This window comes from Mustela putorius, unplaced genomic scaffold, assembly GCF_011764305.1.
Source record: "Mustela putorius furo isolate JIRA1106 unplaced genomic scaffold, ASM1176430v1.1 tig00003856_pilon_pilon_pilon, whole genome shotgun sequence".
In the NCBI taxonomy this organism is placed as follows: domain Eukaryota; kingdom Metazoa; phylum Chordata; class Mammalia; order Carnivora; family Mustelidae; genus Mustela; species Mustela putorius.
This window is the reverse complement of record NW_025422008.1, coordinates 2,063,549-2,084,764: the sequence shown is the minus strand read 5'-3', so window position 1 is coordinate 2,084,764 and position 21,216 is coordinate 2,063,549. Positions and strand designations below refer to the sequence as shown.

Genomic DNA, 21,216 nt, shown 5'->3' with positions numbered 1-21,216 from the left:
GGGCAGAGGTGGAGGGAGAAGCAGACTCCCTGCTGAGCAAGGAGCCTGGGGCTCAATCTCTGGCCCCCAGGATCATGACATGAGCCAAAGACAGACACTTAAGCAACTGAGCCACCCAGACACCCCTATAGAAAGCTTTCTAAAATTAATATTTTGGAAATTATTTAAAATATTTACAGAGCTTCAAAGTCAGGTCTATGAAACAAAGTATGTCAGAAAAACCAAGTTTCTATCCCTATATCCTCTACTCAATTTTCTCCTTCTCCATAGACTTTTTTTTTAATATAATTTTTTATTTTTTATAAACATATATTTTTATCCCCAGGGGTACAGGTCTGTGAATCACCAGGTTTACACACTTCACAGCACTCACCAAAACACATACCCTCCCCAATGTCCATAATACCACCCCCTTCTCCCAAACCCCCTCCCCCCAGCAACCCTCAGTTTGTTTTGTGAGATTAAGAGTCACTTATGGTTTGTCTCCCTCCCAATCCCATCTTCTTTCATTTATTCTTCTCGTACCCACTTAAGCCCCCATGTTGCATCACCACTTCCTCATATCAGGGAGATCATATGATAGTTGTCTTTCTCTGCTTGACTTATTTCGCTAAGCATGATACGCTCTAGCTCCATCCATGTTGTCGCAAATGGCAAGATTTCATTTCTTTTGATGGCTGCATAGTATTCCATTGTGTATATATACCACATCTTCTTGATCCATTCATCTGTTGATGGACATCTAGGTTCTTTCTCCATAGACGTTTTAAAAAGTTTTTGTCCTAGTCTTCCATTGTTAAAAAGAAATATATATATATGTGTATACATGTATTCATTTGTTCTTTTTTTTTTTAAATTTTATTTATTTATTTGACAGAGAGAGATCACAAGCAGGCAGAGAGGCAGGCAGAGAGAGAGAGAAGGAAGCAGGCTCCCCGCTGAGTGGAGAGCCCGATGCAGGGCTCGATCCCAGGACCCTGAGATCATGACCTGAGCTGAAGGCAGAGGCTTTAACCCACTGAGCCACCCAGACGCCCCATTTGTTCTTATATATAGTAGCATTCTATGTGATTTCCCCCACTTTTCATTTAAAATATTATTATACTTATTTTATTGAGATATTTACATACAGTTCTAGACAATATGGTAGTGGTCTCTCCATGGCAATCTATACAGACTTATTTTAAAAGAAGATTTATTTATTTATTTGAGAGAGAGAGAGAGAGAACAGAGGGAGAGTGAGAGAAAGAAGCAGACTCCCTGCTGGCGTCACTCCTGGGGCCATTTTGATCCTTTTCACTGGGCACCACAGAGGGCACCACAAAGGCAAGAGGTGGTTTTCCTGAGACAGCTGAGTGGTGGCTTGCTACTTGTGATCAGGGGGAGCGGCTGAGGGAGAAGGAGAAGCAGGCTCCCCACTGAGCTGGGACCTCAATGTGGGGCTAGATTCTGGGGATCTAGGATCCTGGATCCAGGATCCCATCATGACCTGAGCTGAAGGCAGATGCTTAACTGACTGAGCCACCCAGGTGCCCTGCTTTTAAATTTTTATGTAGTTAAGTTGATCAATCTTTCTCTTTAGAAACTTGGTTTTTCTGACATACTTTGTTTCATAGACCTGACTTTGAAGCTCTGTAAATATTTTAAATAATTTCCAAAATATTAATTTTAAAAAGCTGGATTTTTGGCTATAGTTACGAAAGTCTTCTCTACTCTCACGTCACAGAGAAATTCTGCCATTTCCCCCCCTTGGTACTTCTATAGTTTCAATTTTTAAAAAAATATTTACTTATTTGAGAGAGAGACAGAGAGAGCACTTGCAAGCAGTGGGGAGGAGCAGAGAGGGAGGGAGAGGGGAGCCCGAGCAGGGCTCCATCTCACAACACTGAGATAATGACCTGAGCCAAAACCAAGAGTCAGACGTTTAATTGATAGAGCCACCCAGATGCCCTGCTACAGGTTCAATTAAAAAAAAAAAATCCTATGTAGAAGTTATTCTTTGTGTGCGATGATAAATGGATCAAATTTATTTTTTTATGTAGAGTCTCAAAGTTGATATTATTAGCTCCCTTCCCTCCCTCCCTTCCACTTGCTTTTTCGTGGACATTGTATTCCTTTCTAGGTTTGTCAAAACTGGACATGGATCAAAATAAACATCTGTTCAACTCCCTGAACTTGTTCCATTTTGTTGCCTGTTTTTCTTTCCTGGACTCTGTGATTTCTGTAGTGTTTTTCCAGCAGCTCAAGGGAGTAATGACCTTTTGGGCTTTAGGAAGAGTGGGCTAAAGATCTGTCCAGAGAGTGAATCAAGCTGGAGCAGGTCCTACAGGGGCCACTCTGCTAAGGGTGGGGGGCAGGGGGGAGTGAGGGGGTTGGAGAGGGTGGGAGGGTGGGGGGTGGGAGTGGTGGGGGGTAGGAGTGGCTCACATGTGCATGTACTCTCTTGTTCTCTCAAAATAAATAAGTCTTAAAAAAAGAAGAAGAAGAAGAAGAAGAAGAAGAAGAAGAAGAAGAAGAAGAAGAAGAAGAAGAAGAAGAAGAAGAAGAAGAAGAAGAAGAAATGATCTGCGAGGCCTTGAGGAACCTGGAATGCCATTCAGGATATAACAGTCATGGGATGTTGCCACCTGGCTGAGAGGAGGAAACCACTCTCTATCCTTGAGGACTATGGCAGAAAATCCTTCCTGCCCTCCCTTCCACCCTTCTTCCTCCCCTCCTTCCCTCCCACCTTCTTCCATTCCTTCCTTCCTTTTATCCCTTCCTCCTTCCTTCTCTCCTTCCCTCCTATTTTCCTCCTCCCCTCCTTCCCTCATTCCTTCCCTTGTTTTTGCTTTAAGGTATGATAGTATCCTTAATTTGGGGGAGTATTGCTCTTTAGTTAAGACAACACTCTGCAATGTATCCTTTGAATACATGAAATTAAGGCAGAATCTGAACTGAGAGGCTCACCAGAGAGGTGTTGCATTGCTGAGCACAGTGAGAAGAAAGGGTGTCTTCCATGAGCAGAGAGATGAGAAATGTCCAGAGGGGTCCCCTGAGACAGAAATCATTTTAGGAACAGTCACCTTTGATATGGAATTCTACTGTGTCCCTGTTCTGGGCTGTCTTTTTTAAATTTAATTTAAAGATTTTATTTAGGGGGAGTGGGAGAGGGAGAAGCAGGCCTCTCACTGAGCAGGGGGTCTGATGCAGGGCCTGATCCTAGGACCCTGAGATCATGACCTGGGTAGAAGGCAGACGCTTAATGACTGAGCACCCAGGTGCCCCCCCTTTTTTGAGAGACAGAGTGCACACACAAGGGATGGTGGGGAGGGGCAGAGAGAGCAAGGGAGAGAATCTTAAGCAGACTCCATACTGAGTGTGGAGACTGATGTGGAGCTTGATCCCATAGCCCTGAGATCATGACCTGAGCCAAAATCAAGAGTCGGATGCTTAACAGACCAAGCCCTCCAGGTGGCCCTGTAATTCCCCTTCTTGACTGTGCTATCCACGGTTCAAGCCTCTGCTGAAGCTGAGTTGACCCCTAGCTCAGTGTTAGTTTGTAAAAGAAGGGAGAGGATGAAGAGGCTGGATACCCACAGGGAAATAGTGAGAGGGAGAAACAAGAGTTGATATTGACCTTGGGTATTAACTGGGGATACAGACTGAAGGCGGTGGCACTTCCTGGGTCAGGGTCCTAGACTTCCTGCAACTGTAGAAAAGTGGGGCTCTGAGTCATTTTGTAACTCGAGCCCATGGGTATAAGAGCACCCAGCTCCAGGGGTCCCAAATAGACCAGGTTCAGCCACTTACCACTCAAAAAATCCAAAGGCAGAGACACAAGTGGTCGTGAAACAAGAAAGCAGTTCATTTCAGAGAGGTCAACACTAGGACGGCAGAGGACTGACTAACATCTCAAAGATTGTCTCCAAAGTGCTGAAAATCTTCTAGGTTTATAGAGGGAAAATGTGGGGCACCTGGGTGGCTCAGTGGGTTAAAGCCTCTGCCTTCAGCTCGGGTCATGATCCCGGGGTCCTGGGATTGAGCCCCACATCGGGCTCTCTGCTCAGCAGGGAGCCTGCTTCCTCCTCTCTCTGACTGCCTCTCTGCCTACTTGTGATTTCTGTCTGTCATATAAATAAATAAATAAATCTTTATAGAGGGAAAATGTGGAACAAAGGTTGGTAGGGACGCACAGGCGGCAGCAGAGGTCAGGTGACTCACTGCCTTGGGGTCACCCTTGTGTGGGGGGCCTTGCTGGCTCTAGGCAGTCTTTATTGCTTGAGGGGATAGTGTCAGTCTCCAGCTCTGCCCTCGGGGTCTTTTGCCTGAGTTAAGAGAGAAGCTGGAAAGAATAACTGATTCACTTGGAAAAGAGACTGAGAGGTCCAGAAGGAAATAGTTGAAGTCCTTCCTCAGTTTGACTCTTAGAAGACAGCGATGGCCAGAGGCTGAGAAGCTGGACTTCCCTTTCACTGTGCGGAGCTCTTGTCCCTAGTAGTGCCGGCATATTCCCGTGTCTCTGGGGGATTATTCCAAAGACACCCCCCCCCCCCGACCCCCCCGCTGCCGAACAGCTTTGCTGTTTCAAATCTCTTCCCCTTTCACACATTCTTCCCCACCTTTTGTACCTTCTTCCTTGCTCCTTCACTCTCTCCCAATCCCTTCTTATTTTTAAAAAATATATATATTTCATTTTTTCAATGTTCCAACCCACACTCAGTGCGCCATGAATACGTGCCCTCCTTAGTACCCACCACCAGGCTCACAAAACCCCTCATCTCCTTCTCTCCAAAACCCTGTTTGTTTCTTAGAGTCCACAGTCTCTCATGGTTCATCTTCCCCTCAATCTCTTCTTGATCACATTCTTCAACATTGTTTTCTTTCTACTTATTATTATTATTTTTTAATCTTTCCATCCGACAATCTTTGGTCTTTTCTTCTATTTCCCCCTTCTTTCCCATCTCCTCACCTTACCTACTACCAGATAACTCCTTGCCTTTCTCCCAGTTTTCATTGCAGCAGCTTTTTATTTTGTCCCTTCACATACCGGAGGGCATAAACTTATGGTCCAGTGCTTGATAATCGCAGAAACATAATTTGCTAGCAGAATGTTTACCAAAAATATCAAATCATTCACAACATTAAAAAATGGCAGATTTCACCTTAAAAAAATCCATATTTCTAGCTTTTAAAAATTAAAACTATCTAGCATGAGGCCTGCATTGATTGCTGGTAACAATTGATGGAGCTGGGTAGGAGCTGCTCATGTCAGGTCACCAGGGTCCCTTGACCTGTCCCGTGACCTCCCTCGCACTGCGGGGAAAATGTCAATCAGCACTTGTCATTAGCTATAGCAGTTTTTTTTCGTTTAGCAGAAAAGTTTCTGTTCCTACCCACATCTTTACTCAAAAGTGGGAGAACAGAGACCAGGAGAGCCTTTTTTTCTCATTTGCATTTCCCTATTTCCCTCAGCAGGGGGCGACGTCCGCAGCCTCTGTTATTAAAGACTCATCCCTCCCTTCCCCCCATTCCCTCCCCCCCCTTTTCCATAGTATATCCTCTGCTCACCTTTTGTTCTCATGAAGGTTAGTATTTAATGCAGCACTGAAAGGCTAAGTAACTTCTGGACCACTACTGAAACTTTAAATCTTCAATTTACAGAAAAGTTCTGTGAAAAATCCTTGTATTTGTACAGCGGTGTTTTGTGGATGTTCATAGATGGAAGTGAAAGACCCGCGGATCCCCTTACCCAAGAATCCAACACTGCCACTGGATGCAATCAGCAAGAGGTTCTTTATTGTTACGCAGGCGCCTGCGGGTGGTCAGCAGCTCCTGCTAGCTGAGCACACCAGGCTGGGGTAGTGCAGGATTTTTATGGACAAACAAGTTTCGGGAGGGGCTGAGCTGACTGATTGATAATTTGAACAGGCATACTTGGCGTCAGTGGAGTGGATCAGGGGACCCACGTGCGAAAGCAGACAAAGCAATCTTACAGAAGCAGAACTGGCCGGTTAGCCCACGCATACGAATGAAAGCACTATCAGGATATTGAAGGCCTGGTTACTATCAAGCCAAGGCCATTTTCCCTTTAATGAGGTCCTAACATAAAGACAATTGGGAGTCTCTCCTGGTGAAATGTTACATTCCTGCTATCAAACGTAAGGTAACTTCTTTGTTGTAAATCTCAAACCAAGGGAGACTCCTACCCTGCAGGACTGTGATTTCTGCAAGTTAACTATTTATAATGCTACACATATGGAGGGGAGCGGGTGAAGGGGGGGGTGCAAGGCGCCAGCTTTTGCTTTGTCCTCAGCCAGCCTCTTGCTCCTTAGAGTTGAGGGTTTAAGCAATTTTTCATTTCTTAGCAAAGCATTAGAAGCATTATTATACAGAAGCCAGAAACAGCTGGGTTAAACACAGATTTTTGCTATTCGTTATCCTGTTATGCTGCTTGCTGACTCCCTTATCTATCGTCAGCTGGCCACAGTTTCTCAGTTAGCATAAGCTGGTTATAAAAAGAATGTTAAAACTTATAGGCTATAGTATAATTCTGACCTGGGGTCCTTCAGAAGTAGTTCTTGACAGTCTATTACTTGCCTTGCTATTTGTATCATCTGGCTAACAACCTACTCATGGGGCTGAGAGCTGACTTAGATCACAGAGTACGCCAAGTCAGTCTTCTTTTAGGGTCATCACCGGGCGGGGTGGGGTCATGGCATTCAGCTGGTAGCAACAGAAACTGGAAAAATAATGAAATACACAATTTAGTGCTTTATTTTTTCTGCATTTAAAATCAATCTTGGGGTGGGACCTAGGTGGTTCAGCTGGTTAAGCGTCGCTTCGATTTTGGCTCAGGTTATGATGTCAGGGTCTTGAGAATGATTCCTGTGTTCGGCTCTGCACTGGGCATGGAGCCTGCTTAAGATTCTCTCTTTCTCCTCCCTTAACCCCTGCTTCCTTGCAAGTGTGTGTGCGTGTGCACTCTCTCTCTAAAAAGAAAATCAGTCTCACTGTGAGAACAGGGCTCCTGACAGCACAGCAGGAACCTGGCTCCCTCAACCTCCTGAGCCGTCATCTCTAGGACTGGCTGTGTCTTCCTTCATTTTTTTTTTTTTTAAAGATTTTATTTATTTACTTGAGAGAGAGACAGTGAGAGAGAGCATGAACGAGGAGAAGGTCAGAGAGAGAAGCAGACTCCCCATGGAGCTGGGAGCCCGATGCGGGATTCGATCCTCCAACTCCAGGATCATGACCTGAGCCGAAGGCAGTCATCCAACCAACTGAGCCACCCAGGCGTCCCGTCTTCCTTCATTTCTTCATTTATTTTCCTCTTTAACCTTTACCACATTCAGACATACTATCCAGCAGTTTATTTATGATTTGTCTCCTCCCACTAGACTGTAAGCTTACACGGATTTTTGTCTGTTTTCTTCATGCAGAGTCCCCAGTGCTGAAACCTCCTTGTGTTTGTGGAGTGAGTGAAAAAATGCTGTTGAGATGCCCGTGGGAGCCCCGTCTGCCATGCTTCTGCTCCAGGCAGGGAGAAGTGGGAGGGTGAACTGCCAAGGGGACGCGAGCCTGTAGAGTCAGCCCCAAGAAAGGATTTCTGGAGAAGTCCCATTTAGTAACTTAGAAGTGATGAAGTCCCAGAACCTAAGTCAGGTTCGGTGGGGTGAGGAGGTTCGGAGCTGACGACTAAAGAAAGAATTCTTAAGACGTCGTTGGTGCAAAAGGTGATTTATTAGAGCACGGGGACAGGGCCCGTGGGCAGGCGGAGATGCGGCTGCTCCAGGTTGTTAGGAGTGGTTGGTTATATACACAGGAGTTGGGTAGGTGAGGACAAAGGGGTGTTCAGAAGGGCTGTTGGGGCAAAGAATACTATCAGGATATTGAAGGCTTAGTTGCTATCAAGTAAAGACAATTGGAAGTCTGGTGGAATGTTACATTCCTGCTATCAAGCATCCTTGTTAATGAGATTTAGGTTTAGAAGAAATTTAACTTTATTTACTTTTCCTTCTACCTCCACCTCCTTCGGTTTTTATGGAGGGGAGGGTGACATTAGGCTTGAGGAACTGAGTTCTGTGTCTTTGGAATTTGGGCTATTGATAAGGTAACTTCTCTGTTGTAAATCTCAAGGACATTTGCAAACCAAGGGAGACTCCTGTCTTGCAGGATTGTGATCTCAGCAAGTTAACTATTTATCATTTTATGGCAGTCAGGGGTGCCTGAGGAATGCTACACCTATGGAGGGGAGCGGATGAAGGGGGGGGTGCAAGGCGCCAGCTTTTGCTTTGTCCTCAGCCAGCCTCCTGCTCCCTCATCAGAAGGACACCCATTCAACTGTGTCACACACCTGCTTCTACCTCCATGGGAAACTGAGAAAAAACATTTTTTTAGGCAAAGGAACATTTCTTTCTTTTTTTTTTTTTAGAATTTTTTTTTTTTAATTTATTTATCAGAGAGAGCAGGAGAGAGAGCGAGCACAGGCAGACAGAATGGCAGGCAGAGGCAGAGGAAGAAGCAGGCTCCCTGCTGAGCAAGGAGCCCGATGTGGGACTCGGATCCTAGGATGCTGGGATCATGACCTGAGCCAAAGGCAGCTGCTTAACCAACTGAGCCACCCAGGCGTCCCCAAAGGAACATTTCTAAACAAAGTAAAATTGGGCTTCTGTCAGTAGGAGAAATAGAGAATGGGCATCGGGTCTCTGCAAGATGACTGTGGTGCCCTCTGAGTGCTTGAGCTCCACCACGGCCCTATGCCCTGGCCTCCTACTTTATTTACTCTTGTGAGTAATATCAGGCTCCTTGCACTTCACTACACTGTGAGTCTTTAATTCCATATTTACCTTTCACCTGTTGGGTTTCTAAAGGCTTTTTTTTTTTTTAAAGATTTTATTTATTTATTTGACAGACAGAGATCACAAGTAGGCAGAGAGGCAGGCAGAGAGAGGGAGGCAGACTTCCCGCTGAGCAGAGAGCCCAATGTGGGACTTGATCCCAGAACCCTGGGCTGTGGGCAGAGGCTCTAACCCACTGAGCCACCCAGGGTCCCCTAACCTGTTGGGTTTCTAAAAGATACTGGCCTATAAAACCAAGAACTATGAATAGTAAGATAACCCCCACCTTTATTACACCATTCAATTTTAGGTATCACTTTTCTTTCTGAAACATTCAGTGGCTTAAGCTCAGTGGCAACAAGCCCCTGACTGTGTGTGTGCTGGCACACGTGTATGTGCAAGTGTGTGTGCGCACATGTCTTCACACGTGCACGAACCTGTGTCCACATAGGACAGAAAAGGGGAAGAGGAAAGAAGCTTCTCCATGCCTCTTCCTCTTCCCTTCCAAGGCAGATGTTGTCTGGAGCTGAGAATGCTTTATTTATTTTTATTTATTTATTTTTAAAAATATTTTTATTTATTTGACAGAGAGAGATAGCAAGAGAGAGAACATAAGCAGGGGGAGTAGGAGAGAGAGAAGCATCTTCTCTTCGAGCAGGAAGCCCAGTTCAGGGCTTGATCTCATGATCCTGGGATTATGACCTGAGCTGAAGGCAGATGCTCAATGACACCCAGGTGCCCTGAGAATGCTTTAATATGTAGAATGCAAGGCTGTGCACCCCAGCAGATAACCCGAGGCACAGGGAGAATTGGGTAATCCAGCCTTGCCTATGAACTCAGGAAGGTAGTGAGTGTGGCTGAATTCTCGCCCCTGCTTGGCTCCCTTGGCCTTAGGCCCTCCGAAGGAAGGGGCTTTTTTTTTTTTTTTCTAACTTGCACAAAAGGGGCTCTTTGTTGCCCAGCTGGTATGCCTCTGGGCTACCAGTGCCTATTTAACTTGCCCTGAGGGGAAGTCTTTTATTTTTTTTCTTAAAATTTTTTAAAAGATCTTATTTATTTGACAGAGAGAGAGAGAGATCACAAGTAGGCATAGAGGCAGGCAGAAAGAGAGGAGGAAGCAGGCTCCCCACCAAGCAGAAAGCCCAATTCGGCACTTGATCCCACGACCCTGACTGAGATCATGACTTGGGCCTGAGGCAGAGGCTTAACCCACTGAGCCATCCAGAAGCCCCTAGTGGGAGAATCTTTTAAAAATGCACACGAAGGGGGCGCCTGGGTGGCTCAGTGGGTTAAGCCGCTGCCTTCGGCTCAGGTCATGATCCCAGAGTCCTGGGATCGAGTCCTGAATCGGGCTCTCTGCTCAGCAGGGAGCCTGCTTCCCCACCCTCTCTCTCTGCCTGCCTCTCTGCCTGCTTATGATTTCTCTCTGTCAAACAAATAAATAAAATCTTAAAAAAAAAATGCACACGGAGATCCGTTCCTGATTAAAACGCTTCAAAGTATAGGGATAGAGGGAACATTCCTGAACTTCATCAAATCTATCTATGAAAGACCCACAGCAAATATCATCCTCAATGGGAAAAAGCTTGCAGCCTTCCGGTTGAGATCAGGAACATGACAAGGATGCCCACTCTCACCACTCTTGTTCAACATAGTATTAGAAGTCCTAGCAACAGCAATCAGACAACAAAGAGAAATAAAAGGTATCCAAATTGGCAATGAAGAAGTCAAACTCTCTCTCTTCGCAGATGACATAATTCTTTATATGGAAAACCCAAAAGACGCCACTCCCAAACTACTAGAACTCATACAGCAATTCAGCAACGTGGCAGGATACAAAGTCAATGTACAGAAATCAGTGGCTTTCTTATACACTAACAATGAAAATACAGAAAGGGAAATTAGAGAATCGATTCCATTTATTATAGCACCAAGAACCATAAGATTCCTGGGAATAAACCGAACCAAAGAGGTAAAGGATCTGTACTCGAGGAACTACAGAGCACTCATGAAAGAAACTGAAGAAGATACCAAAAGATGGAAGACCATTCCATGCTCTTGGATCGGAAGAATAAACATTGTTAAAATGTCTATACTGCCTAGAGCAATATATACTTTTAATGCCATTCCGATCAAAATTCCACTGGTATTCTTCAAAGAGCTGGAGCAAATAATCCAAAAATTTGTATGTAATCGGAAGAGACCCTGAATCGCTAAGGAAATGCTGAAAAACAAAAATAAAAGGGGGGGCATCATGTTACCTGATTTCAAGCTTTACTACAAAGCTGTGATCACCAAGACAGCATGGTACTGGCATAAAAACAGACACAGAGACCAATGGAACAGAGTAGAGAGCCCAGATATGGACCCTCAACTCTATGGTCAAATAATCTTCGACAAAACAGGAAAAAATATACAGTGGAAAAAGGACAGTCTCTTCAATAAATGGTGCTGGGAAAACTGGACAGCTATATGTAGAAGAATGAAACTCGACCATTTTCTTACACTGTACACAAAGATAAACTCAAAATGGATAACAGACCTCAATGTGAGACAGGAATCCATCAGAATCCTAGAGGAGAACATAGGCAGTAATCTCTTCAATATCAGCCACAGATTGGCAATGAAGTCAAACTCTCTCTCTTCGCAGATGACATGATTCTTTATATGGAAAACCCAAAAGATGCCACCCCCAAACTACTAGAACTCATACAGCCATTCAGCAACGTGGCAGGATACAAAGTCAACTTTGTATCTTTCAAGATATGTCTCCAAAGGCAAAGGAAACAAAAGCAAAAATGAACTTTTGGGACTTCATCAAAATCAAAAGCTTCCGCACAGCAAAGGAAACAGTCAAGAAAACAAAGAGGCAACCCATGGAATGGGAGAAGATATTTGCAAATGACAGTACAGACAAAAGGTTAATATCCAGGATCTATAAAGAACTCCTCAAACTCAACACACACAAAACAGACAGTCATATCAAAAAATGGGCAGAAGATATGAAGATATACAAATGAAGACATTCCAATGAAGACATACAAATGGCTATCAGACACATGAAAAAATGTTCATCATCACTAGCCATCAGGGAGATTCTAAATAAAACTACATTGAGATATCACCTTACACCAGTAAGAATGGCCAAAATAAGCAAGACAGGAAACAACATGTGTTGGAGAGGATGTGGAGAAAGGGGAACCCTCTTACACTGTTGGTGGGAATACAAGTTGGTACAGCCTCTTTGGAGAACAGTGTGGAGATTCCTCAAGAGATTAAAAATAGAACTTCCGTATGACCCTGCCATTGCACTCCTGGGTATTTACCCCAAAAATACAGATGTCGTGAAAAGAAGGGCCATCTGTACCCCAGTGTTTATAGCAGCAATGGCCACGATCGCCAAACTGTGGAAAGAACCAAGATGCCCTTCAATGGACGAATGGATAAGGAAGATGTGTCGCCCTCGACCCGCAAGGACGACAATGAGCCTGGTATGGTGTTAATGCTTCATTTCCGTTTATTTAATCAACTTCCTTAGCTTATATACAGCAGGGTGACCAATAAGGGGCCAAGCAATAGGGAGAGCCAATGAGGGTCCTGTTACTATGCTGATTAAATTTGATACAGCCAATAACTATGTCCTCCTTTAGGCGGGCTTCACCAGAAAGTTCATTGTATACTTGCAGCGTATTTTGCTAGCAGTGAGCCAAGCGCCTTCTTGTAATGGTGGGGACTTTCCCGGCCGGAGGCAGTCCCCGACAGATGTGGTCCATATACACTATGGAGTATTATGCCTCCATCAGAAAGGACGAATACCCAACTTTTGCAGCAACATGGACGGGACTGGAAGAGATTATGCTGAGTGAAATAAGTCAAGCAGAGAGAGTCAATTTTCATATGGTTTCACTTATTTGTGGAGCATAACAAATAGCATGGAGGACATGGGGAGATAGAGAGGAGAAGGAAGTTGAGGGAAATTGGAAGGGGAGGTGAACTATGAGAGACTATGGACTCTGAAAAACAATCTGAGGGTTTTGAAGGGGCGGGGGGTGGGAGGTTGGGGTACCAGGTGGTGGGTATTATAGAGGGCACGGATTGCATGGAGCACTGGATGTGGTGCAAAAATAATGAATACTGTTATGCTGAAAATAAATAAAAAATAAATTAAAAAAAAATGCACACGGGGCGCCTGGGTGGCTCAATGGGTTGAGCCGCTGCCTTTGGCTCAGGTCATGATCTCAGGGTCCTGGGATCGAGTCCCGCATTGGGCTCTCTGCTCAGCAGGGAGCCTGCTTCCTCCTCTCTCTTTCTGCCTGCCTCTCTGCCTACTTGTGAGCTCTCTCTGTCAAATAAATAAATAAAATCTTAAAAAAAAAAATGCACACGAAGTCTCCCTGCAGCCAGCTGCAGCCAGCTCCCCTGTATGGAAGTCAGTGGATTTCTCTTCTTCCGGATCTGAGAGTCAGCTATCTGCGTGTGAGTCCTCACTGAAACCCCTACTCCTCTTCCTTCTTTCCTCCATCCTGTCAACGTGTGACTATGGAATGAAAATAAGATGAAAACAGACACATTGCACTCTTCAATTCACACCAGCGGCTTCTGCTAAGACACCCTCTCCCCCCGCAAGCGTCCTGCTGCAGGAGAGACGGAGACAAGCTCGCCGGGCTTCGCGTCTGATCACTCCGGGGCCCGCTAAGTCCGCGGTGAGAGAAGTCACCCAAGGCGGGACTCAGGAGATGGACGGTTACTGAACGCACTGCGAGGAGCAGCGGGCAGGACAGCAAAGGAGAGACTGTCCGCCAGGGGGCAGTCGTGGGGGCTACAGTGAAGTCGGGGAGTGAGGAGGGGTGGGAACTTACGGAATTTTCCTTTTTTGGTACCTGTGTCCATTTTTAACTAGCGGATTGGTCAGCTAGGGCTTCTGGCTGTTTCGAGGTGGGTCACCTGAGGGCCTGTTTGTACTCAGTCTGGCTGTCACCGCGGGCCATTCTTCCTCACTCAGGGTTCCAGGGCTCAAGCCTGTTGCCAACTAGCAGCCTCTACAAACCTCACAGAGGGTACCACCCACACTGTACTCCCCTGAGGGATGCTTGGGATATCCTGGCTCCTTCTAGATTGCTTCTGCAGGTATGTGACCCCATCCTCTCTCGATTTAATTCCATTTTAGGAAGTGCTGTCTTCTGATACTGGCACCAAGCAGGTATGAACTGTTTCTGGAACCTCTTGTGCACTGACCATACTTTTGAACGTAGAGGACCTATGAATGTATGAAATAATAGATCTGCCCCCCACCTCTTTTTAAATTAAAAGTAGGCTCCACGCCCAGTGTGGAGCTCAGGATAACGCTTTAACTTATGATCCTGAGATCGAGACCTGAGTTGAGATCAAGAGTTGGAGGCTTAGCTGACTGAGCCACCCCAGGTGCCCCATAATTAGATCTATCTTAAAATGCTCACCAAGTAATGAATGTACACAACAGTTATACAGCAGAAAGGTTTTTTAAATAATGGTTCAGCCTTTTTATCAAGTTAAACCTCATAGAGAAAGAAGCTCACTATATAAGAAAAACACAGAGGTGGAAGTTCTCTGGGTGAAGAGGGCCAAGGAGTTGAGCCCTACCCACTGCATACCCATCTGGATACTCACCAGAGTCCTGAGAGGCCCTTCTATGTGATGAAGTTCTGGGGGGGGGGGTACAAGGTGCCAGCTTTTGCTTTGTCCTCAGCCAGCCTCGTGCTCCCTCATCATATGGATCTCCATGGGTCCTTTGAACATGGTTTGCAAATGTATAGGGTGGTGAAAAGAACTCAGGCTCTAGGTTGGGACATGGGGTGCGTTCCTGCTTTGCTGTTAGCTATCTGAGTGACCCAGGGCAAGTGAAACAATCCACTCACTTCCTGTCAGCCTCATGTCCACATCCACAGGAACAGGAGACCCAGCCATGCAGGTGCCTGCACCTCCGATGGAAAATTACTCAGATATCCCTTCCTCCTCATCTACTCAAAATGTCCGTTCCCCGCAGGCTCCTCCATCTTGTGGTTTGCTGTTTATCTGGACCGTCATCTATCTCCCACATCAGCGGAGCTGATTGCTGCCCCAAACTCCATCATTCTCTTTGCTGGAATCCCAGTCTTGTCTGGGTGACCACATACTACCTCAGAACACTTCCTTCCCCAGACTCCATTGCATCTAGGGCTGGCCACATGACTCTGTGGCTAATGAGTCATCCGCAGAAGTCAGTTTGGCATGGCTTTCGGCAATTCAATTGTTTTCCTGATTTAAAAAAGAAAAGACAGCTTCTGTTGCAACACGCCTTATGCTCTTTCCTCTTCCTTTCTGCCTGAAATGTGGATGTGGAGGCTGCAGGCAGAACGGCCACTTTGCACCCATGAGGTTGAAGGATGGACACGTATAGGTGGGAGGCAGTCACTCAAGCAGCACTGGGGACGGTATTTTACCAAACTCCAAGGACTGGACCAATGTAGCAGTGGTGTCTTTCGTAGTGAGCACTGTCCTGCTTGGAGAGCTGGATAGAGGTGGGGTCTTGGAGCCATTAATACCCATCCTGCCTGGGACACCTGGGTGGCTCAGTTGGTTGGATGACTGCCTTCGGCTCAGGTCATGATCCTGGAGTCCCGGGATCGAGTCCCGCATCCGGCTCCCAGCTCCACGGGGAGTCTGCTTCTCTCTCTGACCTTCTCCTCGCTCATGCTCTCTCTCACTGTCTCTCTCTCAAATAAATAAAAATAAAAAATCTTAAAAAAAATTATAAAAAAAACACAAAAAACAAAAACCCATCCTGCCTGTGATGGTGAGAAAGGGAAATCCAAAGAGGCTGGGTCTCAGCTGGGCCGTATGAAAGGCTAATGGGCTAGTGAGCTTGCGTCTTACCCACCTCCTTGTAATAATATTATCCTAATAATCTTTCTCCCATGATCTTGACTCTGTCTCCCCGGCTATCTGTATAGTCTCAGTATTTGGCTATAGCTTTGAGAAAATTTTCTTACTACTATTCTTTGTTTATTTTGCATTTCTCTGAAGATATTCTTCTGAAAGCTTTTAGTCATTTGTCGTTCTTTTTTCTCTATTACTTGTGTGTCATCATTATTTCTTGATTATTTCTGCCATATGCTCAGTCCTTAAAATTTGACCTACCCTTCAAGGTCCTTCTCAGATGCTTTTATGAAACCAACCTGGATGGAGACCTTTCCCTTCTCTGGAACCCCACAGCACTTAGTTTCTGTGGCTTCTGTGATCATCAGCAAACTGGCAGGTGCTTGACTAGATTTATTCCTTTTACTATCCTTTAGGTTCCTCATGGCAGGGATTGTCTTGTACTGCCTTTGGCATATACTTACTTGATAAGTGTTCATTGAATTCAACTGGGAATTCCAACTTTGGAAAAGAAGACAGACACACTAAACATGATGCATTTAAACACAGTGGAGATCATTTTCCTCAAGAAATGACTCCTATACAGGCCTTTGCCACATAGATATAGGACTGGGGGAAAAAAGGCATGGCTGAAAATCACCTGCTCAGGGAACTTTTCTTCAGGAGAAACACAAGCTACAAAAGAAATCACCATCACCTCTCATCACCTGTAATAAGGAAATTCTGAATAACTCTTTCCTGGGGGCCCACTGAGTCAGAGATCCATACCTGGTTAGGTAGGTAGCGGGTGTGATCAGGGAAGAAGTGATGAATATCCTTTAGGCTTCAGCACCCAACATCAGCTGCTTATACAGCAGTGATGCAAGTTTCCATAGGCAGAGTCCTTGCTGTCGTTCTGAGTGCTTTCATACACATGCCCAAACAGGACAGAGCAAGGGTAGCTGCCTAAAAAGGAACTTGATGGAACAGGTTCAGAGGATCCCTCAATTTTTGCCCCAGAAGAAGAGCCTACTTCATGGTGGGAACATGGCCTGAAAGGAAAAGCAGAACTTCCCTGCCTTGACAGTTTCAGCATTGACATGTCTAGCAACCAATTAGATGTGAGAATTAGAAGCTCAGGAAGTAGGAAGTGGGCTGAAGAGTAGATTTTGGAGTCACTGGCATGTCAGTGGGGATGATGATGGACAAGGTCCCCCTGGGAGGGTATGGAGGAAGGCGAGGATGGAGTCCCAACACTTAGGTGGTGAATAGACAACAAGACCCCTGAGAAGGACAGCCAGAGAGGTTAAGACTAGGTAGAGAGGCAGTTATGGAAATCAAGAGCTGAGACTTCTGAGAGGAGAGAGAGAGGGAATGAATCATCACCAATGAATGCAACAGAGTTTCTGGGAAGGGAAGAATCACAAAGTACCCATTGGATTTGGAGTGGGACACAGGGAGTGGATACATGGGACAGAGTGGAGACAGAAGGTGGATTTCCAAGGTGCCACAAAGGAAGGAGAAGCAAGGGGAGAGTGGTAGACACAGAGGTAGGGTGACAGTCACCAGCTGTCAGCTCCTTCAAGGTCCTTCCTGTTTCTGGGCAGCCCCACTTAGTGATTGAGCAGGACTTGGGTTGGAAAGGCCTGGCAGGTTCAGCCCAACTTGATTTGCTCTGGGGGTGCTCACCATAGCTATCTGAGATCTGCAGGCCTCCCTCTGCCCTGCCATGCCTGCTTCCTCCCTTTACTGTCAGGTTGACTCCTAATCAACATCTTGCATTTCGGATTCTTTCTATCTATCTATCTATCTATCTATCTATCTATGCTTCCGGAGAACCCAATCTCTGACAGAGGGGTGGAAACAAGTCTTTTGAAGAGTTTATTGGGAAGGAGAAAAGGGTCTCTAAATTTTTCTTTTTGTTTTAAGAGCAGGAAGGAGGAGGAGTCTGAGAGGGTGTGCTTGAAGATACGGGAGGGGGACAGGATGGTTAATAGACAAGGCCTGGGGAGAAGAGAGAAGATGGATGTTAAGGTCATCCTTGATTGGCCTGGAAAAAGAAGGATATTTTGCCCACTCTGAGATTGAGGCTGAAGGCATATTGATCTGGTGAATTTAGATTGTTTTCTGGGGTAGTCGAGGAAATGAACATTCTGTTCAGTGACTTCAAAGATCAGTTGCTAGAGAGAGGAAAGGAGGAATCCTTGAGGTTAAAGTGGATAAAATGCTTTTACCCACAGTGAGGATTTGGGGGAAGCAGGGCAAGTTTTAGCTGAGCTGTATGCAGAACAAAATCTTTGGGCAAAACCCATAGAACAAGAGAATGGGATCTGGAATGGAGAAAAGAAAGACCCACTTCTTTCTGTTAGAATCTGTTTGGTGACTAGATGCGTTTTGGGTAGATTTCTATCCTTCAAACTCTGTGCCATCCTCATATTTGCTAAACATATCCTTTATATAACACAAGTCATGCAGGACTGAGAACCTGAGAACCCCAGCACCTTGGAATTCTACTATTTAACCAGTTCCGGGTTTTCCTAACTGTATAGTTACGAATTCCAGATTTCTCCATTTGTTCCAGAAGTGTATAATTTGAGATGTCACGAAATACCTTAATCACATGCAGACCCTTGGTCTACTAGAGTGTCTCAGAAATTTCTATCAGTCTTAACCCTAACAAGACAACATGAATCAAGACTGGCATGACCTGCCTTTGTTGAGCCCCGTGAGCCCCTGGGGCCACAGTGACTTCTCCTAAGGCCTAACAAGACTCTTTTTTGTGTCTCTGAGGATTTTTGCCTATGGTCATTGTCAAAGTCACTGATTTGTAATTTTCAACATTCACCTTTGTTCCACCTTTGGAAGTCAAAGCTACCTCTGGTCTTGCAACAACTGTCATGATTCCTCAAAGATCATTCATTGATGGTGACTTGGTGATGCTAGGAATATCCAAGTGATGTTTTTTGTGTACTCTGACATGTAATCCTTTCATAGTAGGAAGTTTTAACACATTTAGTGCAGCTACAGTTTTGTTTTTTTTTTTTTTTTTTAGGTGTTGGGTTCTGATCCCTGCTTACCAATAGTCATTCTACCCTTCCCACTCAAAGGCATGCTTCGACTTCTTTTTTTTTTTAAGATTTTATTTATTTGGCAGAGATCACAAGTAGGCAGAGAGGCAGTCAGAGAGAGAGGGGGAAGCAGGCTCCCTGCTGAGCAGAGAGCCCAATGCCATGCGGGGCTCCATCCCATGACCCTGAGATCATGACCCAACCGGAAGGCAGAGGCCCAACCCCCTGAGCCACCCAGGGCCCCCAAAGGGCCATGCTTCTTATTGAGAAGCTATAAGCAGACCCCGTATGAGTGGCCATGAATGAGGGGATGTATCCCTTTGTCCTTTTTCCTTTTGTCATAATCAGTTGCACATCATCTGAGACCAAACTTCCTTATCCTTCACTGTAGGGATCCAGATACTATCAAGCTCAATGCCCTTATGCGGGGATGGATGTATTCTCATGGAAAAATGAGGGTGGGGATTATAAAGGAAGGAAAATAATTCTGAAAGGACCCATTCACACGTTCTCCAACTGTGAAGGCCGTGCTCAAGCCGGGTACTTGCATATTTCCAATTTACATGGCCACCAGATGGCAAAATTGAGTCAGTTTAAGAAAGAAAAGAGGAAGAGGGCCCTGCGAAAACAACAAAGCACACTCTAGATACAGATACCCCTGCTTTTTCAAAGTCTGACTTATGCCATTTTACTTTTACAAAAGACCTACATGAGTACCTGCTTTCCCTAACTGAAAGTAATCTGAAGAGGATTTTTGCTTCTACGGAAAAGAAGCGAAAAATGAAAGTAGCTGTCAGGGCTGATTTCCCGGGAGCCCTTAACGGAAGCAGCAGGCACCACGAGCTGCGGGAGTGGCGCCACCAAGCGCCTTCCCAGGGAATTACACACAGCATCGCAGCATCTCCCCGTGAAACTACGTCTGTGAGCATCTGTGCTTTACCTGGATTTTTTCGTGCATCCGTTAGCAGGATGTGTCCTAAGGCATCAAAAAACCGGAGAGGGGTGGGACGCCTGGGTGGCTCAGTGGGTTAAAGCCTCTGCCTTCGGCTCAGGTCATGATCCCAAGGTCCTGGGATTGAGCCCCAAATCGGGCTCTCTACTCAGCAGGGAGCCTGCTTCCTCCTCTCTCTCTGCCTGCCTCTCTGCCTCCTTGTGATTTCTGTCTATCAAATAAATAAATAAATCTTTAAAAAAAAACCTGAGAAAGGTTATTTTTGGGGTCTTTGGTAAAAATTTTTCCATATAAATTAATTTTAGCTTCTTCATTTTTGCCATTTTGGCTTCCAAAACTTTTCATAGGAATGCTCAATTTTTGGAGGGGAGCAATCTGTAATCAATGCTGAAAATGCCCACAAGAAAGCATATTTCACTTGTCCGTTCTAAGTGTCAGTTGATATTTTGATGTTGTTTTCTTGCCATCAAGGTACAGACAAATTCCTTTCTTAACCTTAAAGTGACAGATAAGGGCCTCCTGACCCTGTTTAGTCTATATTTTCCTTCCCTGCCTTGTGTATAGCAAGCCACCTGGGAGTAAGAACTGGAAGTGGGCTTATGTTTATCTGTAGCTAACATGGACTTCCCTTGGCTATAGACTGCTCGCCAGTAAGCCAGTGAATACCAGAGTAGAAGAAGAGGTCAGTGAGGAATTACTGCTAATGTTGGCATTATTGGACTAAAATATGTATCCCATTTTGTGAAGAGAAGTTCTGTCTGTCCTGTGCTGTCTGAAGATCAGTACAGTTGTCCCCTGTATTTTAGCCCGTCTCTTTTGGTTACATCTGGATTGGATTTGGCAAATGTGGAATCTAGAGTCCAAGGTAAGGAGTGCCTGAGAGTCCACCACAGGTCTTTGGGACTGAGAAGATGGGAGTAGGAGGCACAAGGCAAGAGGAACTGAGAAAAGTAAAGACATTCAGCACTGGTTTTTATGCTTATGTACATTTTTGACCCTGGGGAATTTTAAAGGACTATTTCTAATATTTATCTTAGATGGATGGATTCATTCTTTCATTCAGTAAAAACACCAGGCATACTGTAGGAGAGGAGGTTAAATAGTAAATAAGGCAGAGTTCTGGGCTTCAAGACACTTTCCAATTTTGGTCTTTAATCCCACAGGGAGATGGAAATCCCAGGAGAGGTTCTTGACTGAAGCCCCAGGAAACCCCCAATGCCCAGAAGTGTGGATGGAGACAGAGCTCCCAGTGTTGATTGTAAGGAATAAATTAAAATGGCAAACCTTCATGATAACAACTCGGCTCATTTTTTTTAGATTTTATGGGGCTCGAGCTCATGACCTGGAGAAAATCAAGAGTCTCAGGTAACCCTTGCGCATTTCTTATTTAAGGGAAGATACTGAGGGTTTGCTGAAGAAAGAAGGAGAAAGCAGCATAATGGAAACTATGTTGCAAAAGTATAAATTGCTCCCTGATCATTACCAGGATCTTGATGATTTGATA

At 45.2% G+C, this 21,216-nt stretch overlaps 1 long non-coding RNA gene across 1 annotated transcript; it reads left to right on the top strand.

Moving 5' to 3' along the window:
- Nucleotides 1-13,704: 13,704 nt before the first annotated feature.
- On the top strand, nucleotides 13,705-20,999 carry LOC123387575. Its single transcript, XR_006602016.1, has 2 exons — nucleotides 13,705-13,946; nucleotides 20,876-20,999. It is a non-coding gene; the product is annotated as an uncharacterized LOC123387575 (long non-coding RNA).
- Nucleotides 21,000-21,216: the final 217 nt, after the last annotated feature.